The sequence below is a fragment of the Arachis ipaensis genome, chromosome B6 (genome assembly GCF_059453495.1).
Source record: "Arachis ipaensis isolate K30076 ecotype BB chromosome B6, ASM5945349v1, whole genome shotgun sequence".
Taxonomy (NCBI): domain Eukaryota; kingdom Viridiplantae; phylum Streptophyta; class Magnoliopsida; order Fabales; family Fabaceae; genus Arachis; species Arachis ipaensis.
In genome coordinates this window covers 109,333,604-109,353,671 of record NC_142441.1, presented here as the reverse complement: position 1 = coordinate 109,353,671, position 20,068 = coordinate 109,333,604, and the positions used below count along the sequence as shown (strand labels likewise).

Genomic DNA, 20,068 nt, shown 5'->3' with positions numbered 1-20,068 from the left:
TCTCCATGAGAGCGCAGCACTCTCTAAGTGAGTGCTACTTTGCTTTGGAGTGAGGCTCCAGTTTCGAACCTTGGTGGAAGTATTGGCTGATTTTTTTGCTTGTTTTTTGCTCTTAAAGATGCATTTCATTAGTGCCTCAATTTCATGCCAAATATAGATTTCCATATATCGTTAGAAAGCTCTGAATATCAACTTTCCAACGCAATTGGAAGCACATCAATCGGACATCTGTAGCTCAAGTTATAGCCCTTTGAAGAAGGCCTGGTCATGCTGTGAACGCCCAGATTTTAACTTAGCGAAAATTTTGCTTTCAAGCTCATTTTGAACTCTTATAGCGCTCAGCTCTTGGCAAGAGCGGAGCTTTATATGCTGATTGCCAATCTCCTTTAATTTGGTCTTGGGCCACGCTTTTAAAAGCGTGGCCTAAGCCTCCAAAGTGTGCTCCAACTTCAAAGTGTGCCCCAAAGCTCTTTTTTTCTCCTTTTTAGCTTATTTTGTGCTTTTTGCTTCTTTTTCTTCTTATTTCCTACAGAATTTATAAAATCAAAAGATCAAGGAAATATACCATTTAAGTACAAAAGCATTCATTATTCAAGCACAAATCATCAATTTCTTGTATGAATAAGCGTAGAAAAATATGACATGGTGACATGTCATCACTTATACGTGGGGTTAGCCACTTGAGCTATGTCTTCAATGAGCCTTCCCTGAAACACAATTAAAGTTTAAACGTAATACAATATTACGGGTAAAATAGATTAACCGAGTCATGAGATCTTTTTGTACTGCATATGCATCTATCTTCATTCGTGATGTATCATGTGGTTTAGTGTGTAAACTATCTAGTACGAAAAGCTTTTTTCCGGAGACATCGAATGCATACACCCACTAGTGATGGGACATACATACAAGAAAAAATCACTGCAATAATATACACTTGTAACTAGGCAAATTACGTATACAGATAAACAAAAACACATTTTAGTTGTTCGTTTGCTTCGATGTAAGTAACATATCATACAACAAATTGACTTACCCATCTTCTCTTTGCAACTGCCGCCTTGTCAAAATACTTGGTGTCGGCACCGAAGTGTTCACCCAAATCCACATACATAGGAGTTAGCCTTTCCTTAAAGTCCTTCAAATTTTTTGGTACCATGACCATTTCCTGTCCAAGAAGACTTTGTAAGTGTTGATAAATTGTAATATACATAAAGGATTGGTGTAAAAGTATCCTTACTAGTATCCCTGGACACACGTAGTAAAAGTGACGTGTGAATCTTTTTGTCCTTGAGTTATTGAATGCGCAACACATCCAGTGCACGAACTATATCACTAGCTTTTAAAATATAAATATCGCCAAAATATGTGATCAAAACAAACTGAAGTAACATGATTTTGGGTTACATACATTGTTATTGAGCCAACAACGTGGTTTCAATGTCCACAAGTCCTCCTTTACCAGGACTAGGTGTGGTCTATCGTCATACGACGCCACTGTTTACTGGCTACCACGAGACATGTCCACACCCCACCCTCTAATTCGTTGCTCATGCTGCTCAGTGATTTTCCGTCCCTAAAGTAATGGATGAACGGGGCAGAGGGGGGGACGGTGTGGGTGTTTTTAACATCTGAGTAATCCCAAGTGAGAATAAGGGGCACTATGGATTGGGTGTGCGGCAAGATGAACTTTTTGCACTCTGGATTTCACTGAAATAATATGTAAGGATCACTGTTTCAAAAATAACTTTTGTGAGGGGGTAACCTTTATGCATTTGAAGGAGCCAATAGCAAAATACATGCATACTAGCCGTAAAACATTTTTTAGCATTTAATTGCCTTTCAAATTCACGAGAATATTCATCAAGTCCTGAATACTGCACCAATGCTATTGACGGAGTCTTGGGTTCAAGATCTTCTGGGTTGGTTGGTTTCTTTGTTGTTTATGACTGGCTGGTCGTGCCAATGTCCTCTTCCGTCCTATGATGTTGAGGTGTTCTTGTCCACTCTATTTTTCTGTGCAGCCTATTACTAATGGGCTCGTCGTCATCGTCATCCTCGTCAGATGCAACTGAAGGTGCATCTATGTGCACTGAGTCACTGCTAACTCCCCCTCTTATCAGATCATTGAATTTGCAACACCAAAATAGTCATACACAACAACCTCGAAGTGATTTTAAATCACACAACCAATGCAAGATAGATTAATACAACATGTCATCAAGCAATTTAAAAACATGGCATCACCAGTAACTTTTTTAAATGTAAGTTATACTGTTCTCATGTTTTAACTTTGAAACATGCAACTTATAGATTCTTCAAATTGTAACGTCTACTCACTTTTGGTTTCTCTGTTGTTTTTGTCTAGTTGGTCATGCTGGTGTCCCCTTTTGTCCTATGAAGTAGAGGTGTTCTTGTCCGATCAATTTTTCTGCGCAGTCTTTTGGCAATGGGCTCATCGTCATCGTCATCCTCGTCGGATGCAACTAAAGGTGCATCTGTACGCACTGAGCCGTTGCTAACTTCCCGTCTCTTATCAGATCCCTGAATTCAAATCACCAAAATAATCATACACAACAACCACACAGTGTTTTTAAATCACATAACCATTACAAGGTAAATTAATACAACATGTCATCAAGCAATTTAAAAACATGGCATCACCAGTAAGTTTTAAAAATGTTGTACTGTTCTCCTATTTTAACTTTGAAACATGCAACTTAAATTTTCTTTAAAAGGTAACGTCCACTCACTTTTTTAGACCCTATAGGTCTTTTTGTCCGGTGTGAGCCTTCTCTTTCAAGACGTGGGTTTGTTGTGACCTTACTTGTGCATGCTTTGACGACCCCCTCAACGTTCCCACCGGTGTCGACGCAATCCTGTTCGGGAACAGCAATTAGTCAGAAGGCACATACAACATAAGACACATCCAGGGAGGACACATCAATGTACATACAACCATAAATGTTAGGTCCATGGAAGGGCATGTGCAATTAATTACAAGAGAAATCGACAGCCTCATTATAAATATCTCCAGAAACACACACAAAAAATAGCAACGTAAAAAAAGCAACTAAGTTCTTTATGCTACAGGAATCTTTTAGCATCACTTCAGTGAATACCTCTGGTTGAACTGATGCCATAACACTGAGCTCCGTGGCTATCCATGCAGAAAGCCATGGCTCCGATTCTTGACACTACTCTAGTTCACCATGCTTTAGTTTCTGGAAGTACAATACTTGGAGAAATCACAGACACAAATTAAGTATTGGGATGCAAAAGTTGAGTCAGATTAACTGGCATTTTGTATTAAAAAATTACCAGCAAAGCAAACATGCAACCCTTATAGGATTTGTTGTTTTTACGTTGATACTTCTTGATCACCTATTCTAACCAGTTGAAAATATTAAAGGGCCAACAGAATCTCCTCGGATAAGAAATATCGAGTATTGTATCGATGTGCCATGGCGAGATGACGTGTTGCACTATCGGACACAAGAACATCTCCAACACGAGTAGGATGAAATGCCTCCTAAACTCCATCATGTCGTCTACTGTATCTATAGTACAGTTGTTGATAAAATACCTAAGTTGTATGGTTTTCATACGGAGAAATTTTGTTTTGATTGCAACATGAGCAGCAGTCCCTCAGTTGAACATTGGGTAGTCATCCACTGTACAACATGCAGGTTTATTAGTTAGTATAAAATGAGCGGCTTGATATGGATAAAAAAGGAAAAACCATGGAATCCGAAAGCATTTTAGCCGATTGAATGCTGCTTAATACAGAAAGTTATACTTGATGCCAGGGCATTTTGGCCAGTTTCACTGACCTTTTCTTTACTGATTTTAGGGTAATTTCATGCATTTCCTTAGAAAATAAGCTAGTTTTGGGTAGATATTCACTTACATCTTGATTCAAGCATACATTGTGCACTTTACATGATTTCACGAGGATTTTGCATGAATTTAATAACAAATTGGATGTTGTATTTCCCATGACTTGGACTAGAACTTTGATAAACTCTATTGCTTGATTTCAGGACAAAGGAAGCAAGGAAGAACCACGTTAGCAGCCACGTTAATCTAATTAACGTAACTCCTAACATGGAATGGGAGTAACTTGCAAAGTTAATGAGAAAAGTAATCGCCAATAACGCTCTCGAAGCCATCATTGCCCACGTTAAGAGTCACATTAACTAAGTTAACGTGAACTCTAACGTGGAGGAAAGGAAATGGAGCCAACGTTAGTGACACTTACCTTTGTCACTAACGTTGGACCAAGCTCATAAGTGGCCACGTTAAGAGCCACGTTAACTTAGTTAACGTGGCCTCTAACGTTAAGAAGTAAAGGGGAAGCCAACGTTAGTGACATTCAACTTTGTCACTAACGTTGGCCAAGTCACAATAAGCCACGTTAAAGTTAACGTGGAAGCTAACGTGAAGAAAGTAGGTGATCGATAACGTTAGTGACACCAAATATTGCCACTAACGTTGGGATTAACCCACACAAGCCCCAATAAGTCACGTTAACTTTCACGTTAACCTAGTTAACGTGGAAGCTAACGTGAAGAAGGAAGGTGATCGCCAACGTTAGTGACACCTAACATTGTCACTAATGTTGGAAGGAGCCCACACAAGCCACAATGAGCCAAGTTAACTCCCACGTTAACTTAGTTAACGTGGAAGCTAACGTGAGGAGGAGAGATGATGAGCCAACGTTAGTGACATTCACCTTTGTCACTAACGTTGGAGATGGCTAGCACAGCCACGTTAAAGTTACGTTAACCTAGTTAACGTGGACTCTAACGTGGGAGCTAGGGGCACATTGGAACGTTAGTGACAAAGGTAAGTGTCACTAACGTTCTCGAAGGTTGGCAAGAACGTGGACTCTAACGTAGGGAAGGAGGAGGCTTCTCAACGTTATTGGGAAAGATAAGTCCCAATAACGTGTGCGAAGGACAAAGAGGCAACGTTAGTGGCAACGTTTGTGCCACTAACGTTGAGGTTAACGTGGCTCTTACTTGGGTGAGGAACGTTAGTGAAAAAGGTGATTGTCACTAACGTTCTCGAACCCATATTTTCACTGAACGTTAACACCACTAACGTCCTGAGCTAAAGTCTCTGCCCACTTCACACTTTCTCTCTGCAAGTAAAGCCAAGCCCAATGAAGAAGATAACTGCTTCAAACTCAAGATCCAAAGGCCCATACCCAAGACTTGAAGAGCCAACTAGAAGATCAGAAGAGTAGTATATATAGGAGTAGCTTTGAATTATTTTGGGAGTTGGAAATTATAGGGAGCCTCTTGGCATAGAACTACTCTATGTATTTTACTTTCTCTGCACTTCTAGTTTCATCATGTATTCTCCATCTTTGTTTTCATTTTCCAGAGCTATGAACAACTAAACCCCTTTCATTGGGTTAGGGAGCTCTGTTGAAATTTGATGGATCAATACTAGTTTTCATTATTCTTCTTCTATCTTTTCTCTTGATTTTACTTGAAAGCTTTCGATCTTCATCCAATTGGGTAGTTATCTTGGAAAAGAAGCTATTCAAACTTGGATCTCTTCTGAACCTTGAAAGAGGAATGAAGAGATCATGCTAGAAATGCTTTCTCATGCTGGACCAAATTGGGTTTGGATAGATATGTGACTATAATCCTCTCAACACTTGATTTGGGAAATGCATGTGGTATAATCAGTGACCATACTTCATCTCTTCTCATGAGCAATTGACCAAGGAATTGGCTATTGATCAAGATTTGAGAGATTAAATTACAAGGAATTGTAATTCGATCACTTAAGATTGCCATGGAGATCAATGAGTGCATTGATTGAGGAAGAGATGAAAATGAAATTGATCCGGAGAATGCAACATCTCCTGAGCCCAATGTACTCCCCATTTCTGATCTTATCCATTCTCTTTAATTTCTGTCATTTACTTTTATGAGCAATTACCCCATTCCCATTTAAGATTCTGCAATTTACTTTCCGTCATCTACATTCAGCTCTTTATTTCTAGCATTTACTTTTCTGTTATTTACTTTCCCGCCATTTAATTTTCTGCAATTCTCAACTCAAATTCTGATTTGCTCAACTAGAACATTCCTCTAATTAAAGTTGCTTGATCAATCAATCACTGTGGGATTCGACCTCATTCTATTGTGAGTGTTTACTTGACGACAAATTTGGTACACTTGCCGAAGGAAATTTGTTATGAGACAAGTTTTCTGCGCATCAAGTTTATGGCGCCGTTGCTGGGGATTGATTGTGCATCAACAATAATCAAATTGGAAGATAACTAGATTGAGCATTTTTGTTTTGTTTGATTTAATTTTCTGTTTGAGTAATTTACTTTCAGTTTTAGTTAATTTCTTCCCTTCCCCCTACTTTCTCGTTTCTTTTTGTTATTTACAATTCAGTTCACTAACCCACTAACTGTTTGATATATTGCATCACTCACATTAACAGTAATTCTAACAGAATACTTTCTGCATTTACTTTCCTTGCTTGTGCTTTGTTGGTTGTATGACAGAGAGAAGAAGCGGGGCTTCAACTTCCTTTGATTCTGAACTTGAGAGGACCTTCCTTAGATTAAGGAGGGAAGCAAGAGGAAAGAGAGTAGTTGGTGCTGAGGAAGAGGAGGAATACTTTGAACCAAACATGGATGAAAACATGGAAAACCATCATGAAGAAGAGACTCACAACCATGGCGGAAGAGGTTGAGCAAATCATGCTGGGGAGGATAGAAGAGTTTTAGGCTCTTACATCAATCCAAATCCAGGAAACTGTGGAAGTAGCATTCAAAAGCCAACCATCCACGCCAACAATTTTGAACTAAAGCCACAGCTCATCACCCTTGTTCAGAACAACTGTTCGTTCGGAGGAGGTGTCCAAGAAGACCCCAATCAACATCTAACCACCTTCCTGAGAATATGTGACATAGTGAAGTCTAATGGTGTTCATCCTGACGCCTATAGACTGCTCTTATTTCCATTCTCACTCAAGGATAAGGCAGCCAAGTGGCTGGAGTCTTTCCCGAAGGAGAGCTTGACAACCTGGGAAGATGTGGTGAACAAATTCTTAGCAAAATTTTACCCTCAATGAATCAATAGGCTGAGAGCTGAGGTCCAAACTTTCAGGCAACAAGATGGTGAGACTCTTTATGAAGCATGGGAGAGGTTTAAAGACCTAACAAGGAGGTGTCCACCTGACATGTTCAACGAATGGGTGCAGCTGCACATTTTCTATGAAGGCCTATCATATGAATCAAAGAAGGCTGTAGACCATTCATCAGGAGGATCTTTGAACAAGAAGAAGACTATTGAGGAAGCCATAGATGTCATTGAAACAGTAGCAGAGAATGACTATTTCTATGCTTCTGAAAGAGGCAACACTAGAGGAGTAATGGAGCTAAACAATGTAGATGCTCTGCTGGCCCAAAACAAGCTCATTACCCAGCAGCTGGCTGACCTTACCAAGAAGATGGAGAGGAACCAAGTAGCAGCAATCACTACTTCATCAACAACCCAAGAAGGAATGAATGAAGAAGCAGAGGGTAGTCAGGAGTAAGCCAACTACATTAGGAATTCACCTAGGCAAAACCATGATCCATGCTCTAAGACCTATAACCCTGGATGGAGGAATCACCCAAACTTTGGGTGGAGAAATCAACAAGACCAAGGCCTAGATCAAAGACGTTCAAATCCCAACAACAATACAGCCCACCAACATTTCACATCTAGACCATATCAGCACCCACATAACCAACCCTCTCAAAACCTTTACCAAGGCCAAAATAACCCTCCTCATCCTTCCATCTCTAATCCCAATCTACCATCATTTGATGACAGACTCTCAAGGATTGAGAATCTACTTGAAGGCATAGGCAAAGAGTTTCAAGAGAGTAAAGCGTTCCGAGAAGAAGTGATGTCCAATATACAGAACCAGGATGCTGCCATCAAGAAACTTGAGACACAAATTGGCTACTTATTCAAGCAAATCCCCAACCACAACCTTCGCAGTAATACTAACTCAACCAAAAGGGAGGAGTGTCAGGCTATCACCCTTCGGAGTGGGAAGGAACTGAAGGAAATCCCCCAGAAACCACAAGAAGAGGACTCAAATAAAGAGGAAGAAGAGCAGGACGAAGCTCGAGTTCCCACTTTGATTTCACAAAAAGGGGAAGGAGTGCTGAAGCCAGACGTCCCAAGAGTCCCATACCCTCAGCAATTAAAGAAGAAGGGAGATGACAATCAGTTTTCGAGATTTTTGGAAATCTTCAAGAAACTGCAAATCAACATACCCTTTGCTGAAGCAATAGAACAAATGCCACTCTATGCCAAGTTCTTGAAGGAGCTCATGACTAAGAAGAGAAGCTGGAAGAACAACGAGACTGTGATACTAACCGAAGAATGTAGTGTTATCATTCAGCACAAACTGCCCCAGAAATTGAAGGATCCTGGGAGTTTTCAGATCCCTTGTATTATAGGTGAAATCACAGTGGAGAAAGCTCTTTGTGACTTAGGAGCCAGCATCAATTTGATGTCAGTAGCTATGATGAGGAATATGAAGATAGAGAAGGCTAAACCAACAAAAATGGCCTTACAGTTGGCAGACAGATCGTTCAAGTTCCCTCATGGCGTAGTAGAGGATTTGCTGGTGAAAGTGGGAGACTTCATATTCCCGGCAGACTTCGTAGTGCTGGACATGCAGGAGGAAGCCAAGACCTCCATTATCCTGGGAAGGTCGTTCTTGGCCACTGCTGGAGCTGTCATTAATGTCCAAAAAGGTGATCTCACCCTGAGATTACACAATGAAAAGATGACAATCAATGTGTTCAAGGCCATGAGTTACCCACAAGAACAACTGGGGGAATGTATGAGGTTGGACTCACTTGAAGAGGAAGTGCAGGAGAGTTTTTGAAGAAGAAAAGTCTGAAAAGCCTAAAAGAATAATAGAGGAAGAGTGTACATCAGGTGAAGAGGTTGCAACAACAGAAATTGGCATACCAGGTGCACCAAAGGAAGAGAACGAAAAGTCAGAAGCACCTAAACTTGAACTCAAAGCACTGCCATCCACTCTCAAATATGCATACTTAGGAGAAAATAAAAATTACCCAGTGATCATAAGCTCATGCCTCAGCAAAGATCAAGAGGATAAACTGATCAAAGTACTGCGACAGCACAAGGATGCCATTGGATGGACCCTTGCTGACTTGAAGGGAATCAGTTCAGCCATATGCATGCATAAGATACTGTTGGAAGATGATGCCAAACCATCCATTCAATCCCAGAGAAGGCTGAACCCAATCATGAAGGAAGTGGTACAGAAGGAGGTTATGAAGCTATGGCAGGGAGGAGTCATCTACCCAATCTCGGACAGTCCCTGGGTCAGCCCCGTGCATGTCGTCCCAAAAAAGGGAGGAATTACCGTGGTTCCTAATGAGAAGAATGAACTAATTCCTACAAGGACAGTCACAGGATGGCGAATGTGCATAGACTACAGGAAGCTCAATGAGGCTACACAAAAAGATCATTTCCCCCTTCCATTCATGGATCAGATGTTGGAAAGACTTGCGGGGCACGCATATTATTATTTTCTCGACGGTTATTCAGGATATAACCAAATAGTGGTTGATCCCAGGGATCAAGAGAAAACCTCATTCACTTGCCCATATGGAGTGTTTGCTTACAGGCGCATGCCATTTGGGCTATGTAATGCACTTGCGACTTTCCAATGCTGCATGCTTTCTATCTTTTCAGATATGATAGAAAAATTCATTGAAGTTTTTATGGATGATTTCTTGGTATTCTGAGATTCCTTCTCTAGTTGCCTACATCACCTCGCCTTGGTATTGAAAAGATGCCAAGAGACCAATCTGGTCTTGAACTGGGAGAAATGTCACTTTATGGTGACAGGAGGAATAGTCCTTGGTCACAAAGTTTCTAACCAAGGCATTGAGGTTGACAGAGCTAAAGTAGAACTTATTGAAAAACTGCCTCCACCCAGTGATGTCAGGGCAATTAGGAGCTTTTTGGGGGCATGCTGGTTCTTACAGAAGGTTTATTAAAGATTTTTCAAAGATAGCCAAGTCCTTAAGCAATCTCCTTGTATCTGATACACCATTTATCTTTGATGAAACATGCATGTTAGCCTTTGAAAATTTGAAAATGAGGTTGTCCTCTGCTCCTATCATTTTCCTACCTGATTGGAATTTACCATTTTAATTGATGTGTGATGCATCTGATTTTGCAGTTGGGGCAGTGTTAGGACAGAGGAGAGACAACTTAGTCCATGTGATATACTATGCTAGCAAAGTCCTTAATGATACTCAAAGAAATTATACCACTACTGAAAAGGAGTTACTAGCAATAGTTTTTGCATTTGACAAGTTTAGATCATACCTCATTGGTGCTAAAGTGATTGTTTTTACAGATCACACAGCACTTAAATATTTGTTTGCCAAGCAAGAATCAAAACCAAGACTAATAAGATGGATCTTATTGCTGCATGAATTCAATATTGAAATCAGAGACAAGAAAGGAGTGGAGAACAAGGTAGCAGATCACCTCTCCAGGATTCCTCATGATAAAGATGGAGCACATGATACAAGTGTGAACGAGCTCTTCCCTGATGAGCAGTTGATGACAGTTCACAAAGCACCATGGTTCGCAGACATTGCCAACTTCAAGGCAACTGGGGCCTTACCTCCAGATATCAATAAACATCAAAAAAGGAAGCTCATGAATGATGCAAAATACTTTGTCTAGGATGAGCCATATCTCTTCAAGAAGTGTTCAGATGGAATCCTTAGGAGATGTGTTTCGGAAGAAGAAGGACGAGAGGTCCTATGGAATTGCCACGGCTCATGCTATAGAGGCCACTTTGGAGGGGACAGAACTGCAGCAAAGGTGTTACAAAGCGGATTCTTTTGGCCCACCCTTTTCAAGGATGCCAAAGAACTAGTAAAGAGCTGCAATGAATGCCAAAGATCTGGAAACTTGCCCAAAAGAAATGAGATGCTACAAAATTTCATCTTGGAACTGGAATTGTTTGATGTGTGGGGAATCGATTTCATGGGACCATTCCCAACCTCATATGCAAACAAGTACATCTTGGTAGCAGTGGATTACGTTTCCAAGTGGGTAGAGGCTATTGCAACCCCAACGAATGATAACAGGGTGGTCATGAACTTCCTCAGAAAGAATATCTTTAGCTGGTTTGGAGTCCCACGAGCACTCATCAGTGATGGAGGGAGCCATTTTTGTAACAGACCACTAGAAGCTTTTCTCCTACGATATGGGGTAAAACACAAGGTAGCCACGCCTTACCATCCCCAAACAAGTGGACAAACTGAGATATCCAACAGAGAGCTAAAGAGGATTCTAGAAAAGACTGTGGGTGCATCAAGAAAGGATTGGTCGAAGAAGCTGGATGATGCTCTTTGGGCATACAGAACAGCATTCAAAACACCACTTGGAATGTCCCCATATCAACTAGTGTATGGGAAAGCTTGTCATTTACCACTGGAGCTGGAACACAAAGCTCTCTGGGCTATCAAGATACTAAATTTTGACAGCATTGCTGCTGGGGCAAAGAGGATCTTGCAGCTGCAAAAGATGGAGGAATTCAGGTCACAAGCCTATGAAAATACCAAGATGTATAAAGAGAAGGCAAAGAGAAGACATGACCTGCATCTTGCACCCAGGAGTTTCGAAAAGGGGCAGCGAGTACTCCTTTACAATTCCAAATTGAGACTGTTCCCAGGAAAACTCAAATCAAGGTGGTCCAGCCCTTTTCTTGTCACAAAAGTTTCGCCATATGGACACATCGAAATCATGGATGAAGGTTCAGAGAGGACTTTTACAGTGAACGGACAAAGACTCAAGCATTATCTGGGCAACATGGGGGAAAACCCCAGAGTACAGTATCATCTCAGGTAAAGGAGGAATCGTCGAGCTAGCGACGGTAAAAGAGCGCTCTGTTGGGAGGCAACCCAACCTCAGGTAGTTTTCTTTTTAGCTTTATTTCAATAAAGGTCACAAGCTGTTTCCTCTATATTGCAAGGAGCTAAGTTTGGTGTTCCACACCAACACAATCCAAGAGTGAAAGTGTAATTCTAAGTTTGGTGTTCCACCAAAGGATATTAGTTAGAATCACACTCCACTCCCAAAGAACATTGCCAGCTCCAACCAATCAAGGAAAACCACTTAGATATAGTTAGACTTTAGGTAATCATTGTTTTGTTAATAACAAGAAATGAGGTTCTCTGCATATATGTAATGTTTTGCACTGGGCAAGGAACTAAGTTTGGTGTTCACACACCAAATTAAAGTCAGAAGTCACAAGCATACATGCAAGCTAACTATTTCTCAAGTGCTTTGGGAACAAGCAACTTCCAATAACTTTGCAGGAATCTTATGAGGAAATGGTGCACCTTCAGGTACCAAGGACTATGATGATGACAAAAAAAGAGGGCAACTAGAAATCATCACCCGAAGGTTGTATTGTTACTTAATTCCATTGTACTTAGAATGTTGAAAATTGGAAGTCCGAATGCACTTTTGATCAATAGTGACTCGTTAATTTGAACCTTTTTAAATTCTGTCTTTTAAGCTTTTTTTGAATAGGTCTATGTTTGCTAGTCTTTATGTTACTGCATCATCTCCTTACTTACTTGTATGCTTGTCCTTCTGAATCATATGAAAAGAGAATGAGTGTTTCAAAAGACTAGAGAGGAGTTCATACTATGGAGTAAGTTCATGAGTTTATGGTAAAGTCATAAGTTAGCTAAGTTGGTTCAACCACCAGGTGGGAAGACAACTATCTGCCATGAATACTATGCTTGAGATACACCCCATGAGACTAGCTAAATAAGAAGATCCTAATAAGAAAAAGGGAAAGAACAATAAAAGTTGAAAAATAAAAGAAAAAGAGTAAGCAATAAGGCTAGGCACCAATGGTTTTAATCTTGAGGCATATATCTGTGGTGCTCCTGTGTGAGGGATCTACTTGGATGAATAAGCTCTTAGGGGTGCCTTATCACTTGGTAACTTGGGTTAACTAACTCGGGATTATCAGCTGAAAGTCCACTATCAAGAGTAACCTTCACCACAGAGCATTTAGTAACCCAAAGAGGTGCTGGACACCAAGGTCTCAAGAAAAGAAAATAAATAAACTATATGCCTGTGATGTGTATGTATGGGGGAAAGAGACTTGAGGGAGTAAGTCCTTAGGGGTGTCTTAACACCTAGCACCTTGAACCAACTGGTTCGGGAGTGTTGACTGAAAGCTTATCTTAAAGAGTCGCCCCCTTACAGAGCACTTAGCCTAAGAACACAAATAAGTCCTGAAATAACAATAAAAGGATCAATGAAGAAAAGTCTCATGGGATGCAATCACAGTGAGTATTCTAGGACATGATAAAGGTCTGAAAGCCAGTAAAGGAATGAATCTAAGTTGCTGTGCATGAAACCACCATAAAACCAGGGACATGACCTCCACAAGAATGACTCATTTCTCTTGGCATTCCATTCATCATTCTCTTGTTCCAGTACTTGCTTAGGGACAAGCAAGCTTTAAGTTTGGTGTTGTGATGCCATGACATTTTGGCCAGTTTCACTGACCTTTTCTTTACTGATTTTAGGGTAATTTCATGCATTTCCTTAGAAAATAAGCTAGTTTTGGGTAGATATTCACTTACATCTTGATTCAAGCATACATTGTGCACTTTACATGATTTCATGAGGATTTTGCATGAATTTAATGACAAATTGGATGTTGTATTTCCTATGACTTGGACTAGAACTTTGATGCACTCTATTGCTTGATTTCAGGACAAAGGAAGCAAGGAAGAACCATGTTAGCAGCCACGTTAATCTAATTAACGTAACTCCTAACGTGGAATGGGAGTAACTTGCAAAGTTAATGAGAAAAGTAATCACCAATAACGCTCTCGAAGCAATCATTGCCCACGTTAAGAGTCACGTTAACTAAGTTAACGTGAACTCTAACGTGGAAGAAAGGAAATGGAGCCAACGTTAGTGACACTTACCTTTGTCACTAACGTTGGACCAAGCTCATAAGTGGCCACGTTAAGAGCCACGTTAACTAAGTTAACGTGGCCTCTAACGTTAAGAAGTAAAGGAGAAGCCAACGTTAGTGACATTCAACTTTGTCACTAACGTTGGCCAAGTCACAATAAGCCATGTTAACTTCCACGTTAACCTAGTTAACGTGGAAGCTAACGTGAAGAAAGTAGGTTATCGACAATGTTAGTGACACCAAACATTGTCACTAACGTTGGGATTAACCCACACAAGCCCCAATAAGCCACGTTAACGCCCACGTTAACCTAGTTAACGTGGAAGCTAACGTGAAGAATGAAGGTGATCGCCAACGTTAGTGACACCTAACATTGTCACTAACGTTGGAAGGAGCCCACACAAGCCACAATGAGCCACGTTAACTCCCACGTTAACTTAGTTAACGTGGAAGCTAACGTGAGGAGGAGAGATGATGAGCCAACGTTAGTGACATTCACCTTTGTCACTAACGTTGGAGATGGCTAGCACAGCCACGTTAAAGTTCACGTTAACCTAGTTAACGTGGACTCTAACGTGGGAGCTAGGGGCACATTGGAACGTTAGTGACAAAGGTAAGTGTCACTAAAGTTCTCGAAGGTTGGCAAGCCTACGTTAAGGAGCCACGTTAACTAAGTTAACGTGGACTCTAACGTAGGGAAGGAGGAGGCTTCTCAACGTTATTGGGAAAGGTAAGTCCCAATAACGTGTGCAAAGGACAAAGAGGCAACGTTAGTGGCAACGTTTGTGCCACTAACGTTGAGGTTAACGTGGCTCTTACTTGGGTGAGGAACGTTAGTGAAAAAGGTGATTGTCACTAACGTTCTCGAACCCATATTTTCACTGAACGTTAACACCACTAACATCCTGAGCTAAAGTCTCTGCCCACTTCACACTTTCTCTCTGCAAGTAAAGCCAAGCCCAATGAAGAAGATAACTGCTTCAAACTCAAGATCCAAAGGCCCATACCCAAGACTTGAAGAGCCAACTAGAAGATTAGAAGAGTAGTATATATAGGAGTAGCTTTGAATTATTTTGGGAGTTGGAAATTATAGGGAGCCTCTTGGCATAGAACTACTCTCTGTATTTTACTTTCTCTGCACTTCTAATTTCATCATGTATTCTCCATCTTTGTTTTCATTTTCCAGAGCTATGAACAACTAAACCCCTTTCATTGGGTTAGGGAGCTCTGTTGTAATTTGATGGATCAATACTAGTTTTCATTATTCTTCTTCTATCTTTTCTCTTAATTTTACTTGAAAGCTTTCGATCTTCATCCAATTGGGTAGTTATCTTGGAAAAGAAGCTATTCAAACTTGGATCTCTTCTGAACCTTGAAAGAGGAATGAAGAGATCATGCTAGAAATGCTTTCTCATGCTGGACCAAATTGGGTTTGGATGAATATGTGACTATAATCCTCTCAACACTTGATTTGGGAAATGCATGTGGTATAATCAGTGACCATACTTCATCTCTTCTCATGAGCAATTGACCAAGAAATTGGCTATTGATCAAGATTTGAGAGATTGAATTACAAGGAATGGTAATTCGATCACTTAAGATTGCCAAGGAGATCAATGAGTGCATTGATTGAGGAAGAGATGAAAATGAAATTGATCCGGAGAATGCAACATCTCCTGAGCCCAATGAACTCCCCATTTTTGATCTTACCCATTCTCTTTAATTTCTGTCATTTACTTTTATGAGCAATTACCCTATTCCCATTTAAGATTCTGCAATTTACTTTCTGTCATCTACATTCAGCTCTTTATTTCTAGCATTTACTTTTCTATTATTTACTTTTCCGCCATTTAATTTTCTACAATTCTCAACTCAAATTTTGATTCGCTCAACTAGAACATTCCTCTAATTAAAGTTGCTTGATCAATCAATCCCTGTGGGATTCGACCTCACTCTATTGTGAGTTTTTACTTGACGACAAATTCGGTACACTTGCCGAAGGAAATTTGTTATGAGACAAGTTTTCCGCGCATCAATACTCACCACCGGTCGGGATTACAAAAACAAATGCGGATGCTTCCATCATCTTCAGGCAGCGTCCTTGTTTCAAGTTTGTACAACTTAGCAAATGAAACTATTATGCTTTGTTTCACAGGCCACCTTCGGATTCTATCTCTTCTAGCTTTGAACATATCCGTAATGTAACATGGTGAGCACCTTATCTCCAATAATTTTTGTCAACATACAATGCGACCATTAGAAGAAAATAAAGTGACAAACTAGAAGAAGAGCGCAAAATTGTGAACGATGTAGTATCGATTTTCCCATGTCTGCAAGGTGGTTTCCAGCAACAGACCAAAAGTTAGGGAGTTTTCAACGCTGGTTGGAAATACAAGCAAATATAACTGAAAGATGCAATCCAATACAAGCGTCTAATTAATACCAAATAAAATACACGTTACCGCTCAAAATATTACATCCCACATCTAGTTTGAATAAAATACGTAATTCATTACTCAGAATTCAACTGAACGAACAGTAAGATGAGATAAAAAATCTTTGCGACAATTTAGACCATTGAATCTCTAAATCACCAAATCATAAACCAATACCAATTCAGGAAAAATTAGTTCCAACTATCAACTTGTCTTTTTTTTTCTAACTCAACTAAGTCAGAGGTACAAGAATAGGAAGAAATAAAGTACTTCAACAGTAACCTTTATTAATCAAATGGACACCAAAGAACACTGAACTAAACCAAATAAATTCGGTTAGTGATACGTATAATTTCAACCATGGGACGGTACATAAAAATTAACTTTGATCATAAGACACACCCATTTTAAGAGAATTTAAACCATTACACCTGTTAAGCGCTAAATTATAAACCAAAAATCAATTCAGCAAAAAAAATTTCAAGATTCACCTTTTGGGCTTTTTAGATCAACTAAGTCACAGGTACCACACTCAGAAGACATAAATTCAGTTTTTTATAACCATACACATAATTTGAAACATGGAACGGTGCATAAAAAGTAACTTTGTTTGGAAGACACACCAATTTTTTTAGAGAATTTAAACTATTGCACCTGTTAATTGCTAGTCCACAAACCAAAACACAACTCATAAAAAAAAATTCCAACATTCAACTACTAGTTTTTTCTTAATCAATAAAATCAAAGGTCCAAGAATAACGACACATAGAGTCATTCGATAGCAACATCAATTAATCATGTTTACATCAAGGAACACCTAACATAACAAAAAAAAATAGTCAGTGACAACCATACATATTAGGTGAACCATGGAACGGTGCATGAAAATTAACTTTTATCGGAAGACACATCCAAAATAACAGTTAGTTAATGGAATAACACCTACTATTTCTTACTCAGCACTCCGAGACATCACTCAGTATTTATAGGGATAACAACTAGATATTTTTCAAACCCAATTATACGTTGACCACATTCAAAACCAATTTAAATCTGAAAAGATAAACAGAAATGAACTAATAATCTTTTTTTATCCCATATTTTAGAATTCTCTTATCCACTATGATTACCAACGCATACAACAGCTCTCCAGCAAAGCATAATCAACCAATATCATACAAATATTAAATTCAAATCATATATCAATTTCACTAACATTACTTAAAAGTAGCATCCACAAATTAAAAGAATCACCTTGTATGAATGTCAAACTCTATAACATGCACCAAAAATAAATCAGCCAAAACCTATGGTTACCAAAACCGTGAATTACTGCTAAATTACAATCACACTTTTGCAACTCCGCACAACTAACCAGCAAGTGCACTGGGTCATCCAAGTAATACCTTACGTGAGTAAGGGTCGATCCCACGGAGATTGTCGGCTTGAAGCAAGTTATGGTTATCTTGTAACTCTTAGTCAGGATATCAATAATTATCATATTTGATTGTAAAAAGTAAAAGAACATGAAATAAATACTTGTTATGCAGTAATGAAGAACAGGTTGAGGCTTTGGAGATGCTTTGTCTTCTGAATCTCTGCTTTCCTACTATCTTCTTCTTCATGCACGCAAGGCTCCTTCCATGGCAAGCTTTATGTTGGGCATCACCGTTGTCAATGGCTACTTCCGGTCCTCTCAGTGAAAATGTTCCAAATGCGCTGTCACCGCACGGCTAATCATCTGTCGGTTCTCGATCATGTCGGAATAGGATCCATTGATCCTTTTGCGTCTGTCACTACGCCCAACACTCACGAGTTTGAAGCTCATCACAGTCATCCCTTCCCAGATCCTACTCAGAATACCACAGACAAGGTTTAGACGTTCCGGATCTCAGGAATGACCGCCAATAATTCTAGCTTATACCACGAAGGTTCCAATCTTAGAGTAGAAACCCAAGAGATACACATTCAAGCTTGATTGCATGTAGAACGGAGGTGGTTGTCAGGCACGAGTTCATAGGTGAGAATGATGATGATTGTCACGGATCATCACATTCGTCAGGTTAAAGTGCGAATGAAAATCTTAGAATAGAAGCAAGCGTGATAGAATGGAAAACAATAGTAATTGCATTAATTCATGAAGAATAGCAGAGCTCCTCACCCCCAACAATGGGATTTAGAGACTCATGCCGTAGAGAATACAATATGAAACGTGTAAAGTGTCATGAGGTACAAGATGAATCACTAAAAGTAGTTTTTATAGTAAACTGGTGACCTAGGGTTACAGAAAATGAGTAAGCTAGGGTGTTTAGTGTAAAAATCCACTTCCGGGGCCTACTTGGTGTGTGCTTAGGCTGAGCATTGAAGCTTTCATGTGTAGAGACTTTTCTTGGAGTTAAACACCATCTTTTGTGCCAGTTTGGGCGTTTAACTCCAGTTTTTATGCCAGTTCTGGCGTTAAACGCCAGAATTCTTGAGCTGACTTGGAACGCCTATTTGGGCCATCAAATCTCGGAAAAAGTATGGACAATTATATATTGCTGAAAAGCCCAGGATGTCTACTTTCCAACGCAATTGAGAGCGCGCCAATTGGGCTTTTGTAGCTCCAGAAAATCTACTTTGAGTGCAGGGAGGTCAGAATCCAACAGCATTTGCAGTCCTTTTTCAGCCTCTGAATCAGATTTTTGCTCAGATCCCTCAATTTCAGCCAGAAAATAGCTGAAATCACAGAAAAATACACAAACTCATGGTAAAGTCCAGAAAAGTGAATTTTAAATAAAAACTAATAAAAATATAATAAAAAATAATTAAAATATACTAAAAACATACTAAAAACAATGGCAAAAAGCGTATAAATTATCCGCTCATCACAACACCAAACTTAAATTGTTGCTTGTCCCCAAGAAACTGAAAATCAAATAGGATAAAAAGAAGAGAATATACAATGAATTCCAAAAACATCTATGTAGATCAGTATTAATTAGATGAGCGGGGCTTTTAGCTTTTTGTCTCTGAACAGTTTTGGCATCTCACTTTATCCTTTGATGTTCAGAATGATTGGCTTCTATAGGAACTCAGAATCTAGATAGTGTTGTTGATTCTCCTAGTTAAGTATGTTGATTCTTGAACACAACTACTTTATGAGTCTTGGCCTTGACCCAAAGCATTTTATTTTCCAGTATTACCACCAGATACATAAATGCCACAGACACATAACTGGGTGAACCTTTTCAGATTATGACTCATCTTTGCTAGAGTCCCCAATTAGAGGTGTCCAGAGCTCTTAAGCACACTCTTTTTGCTTTTGGACCACGACTTTAACCGCTCAGTCTCAAGTTTTCACTTGACACCTTCACGCCACAAGCACATGGTTAGGGACAGCTTGGTTTAGCCGCTTAGGCTAGGATTTTATTCCTGTGGGCCCTCCTATCCACTGATGCTCAAAGCCTTGGATCTCCTTTTTTATTTTACCCTTGCCTTTTGGTTTAAAGGGCTATTGGCTTTTTCTGCTTGCTTTTTCTTTTTCTCTCTTTTTTTTTTCCGCCTCTTTTTTCTTTTTTTTTTTTTTTTGCAAGCTTTCTATTCAC

General features: G+C 39.6%; 1 non-coding gene across 1 annotated transcript; it reads right to left on the bottom strand.

Annotated features, from left to right (window-relative positions):
- Positions 1–7,113: 7,113 nt before the first annotated feature.
- Positions 7,114–7,217, bottom strand: LOC148562270 (small nucleolar RNA R71). The gene has a single exon (XR_015888106.1). It is a non-coding gene; the product is annotated as a small nucleolar RNA R71 (small nucleolar RNA).
- Positions 7,218–20,068: the final 12,851 nt, after the last annotated feature.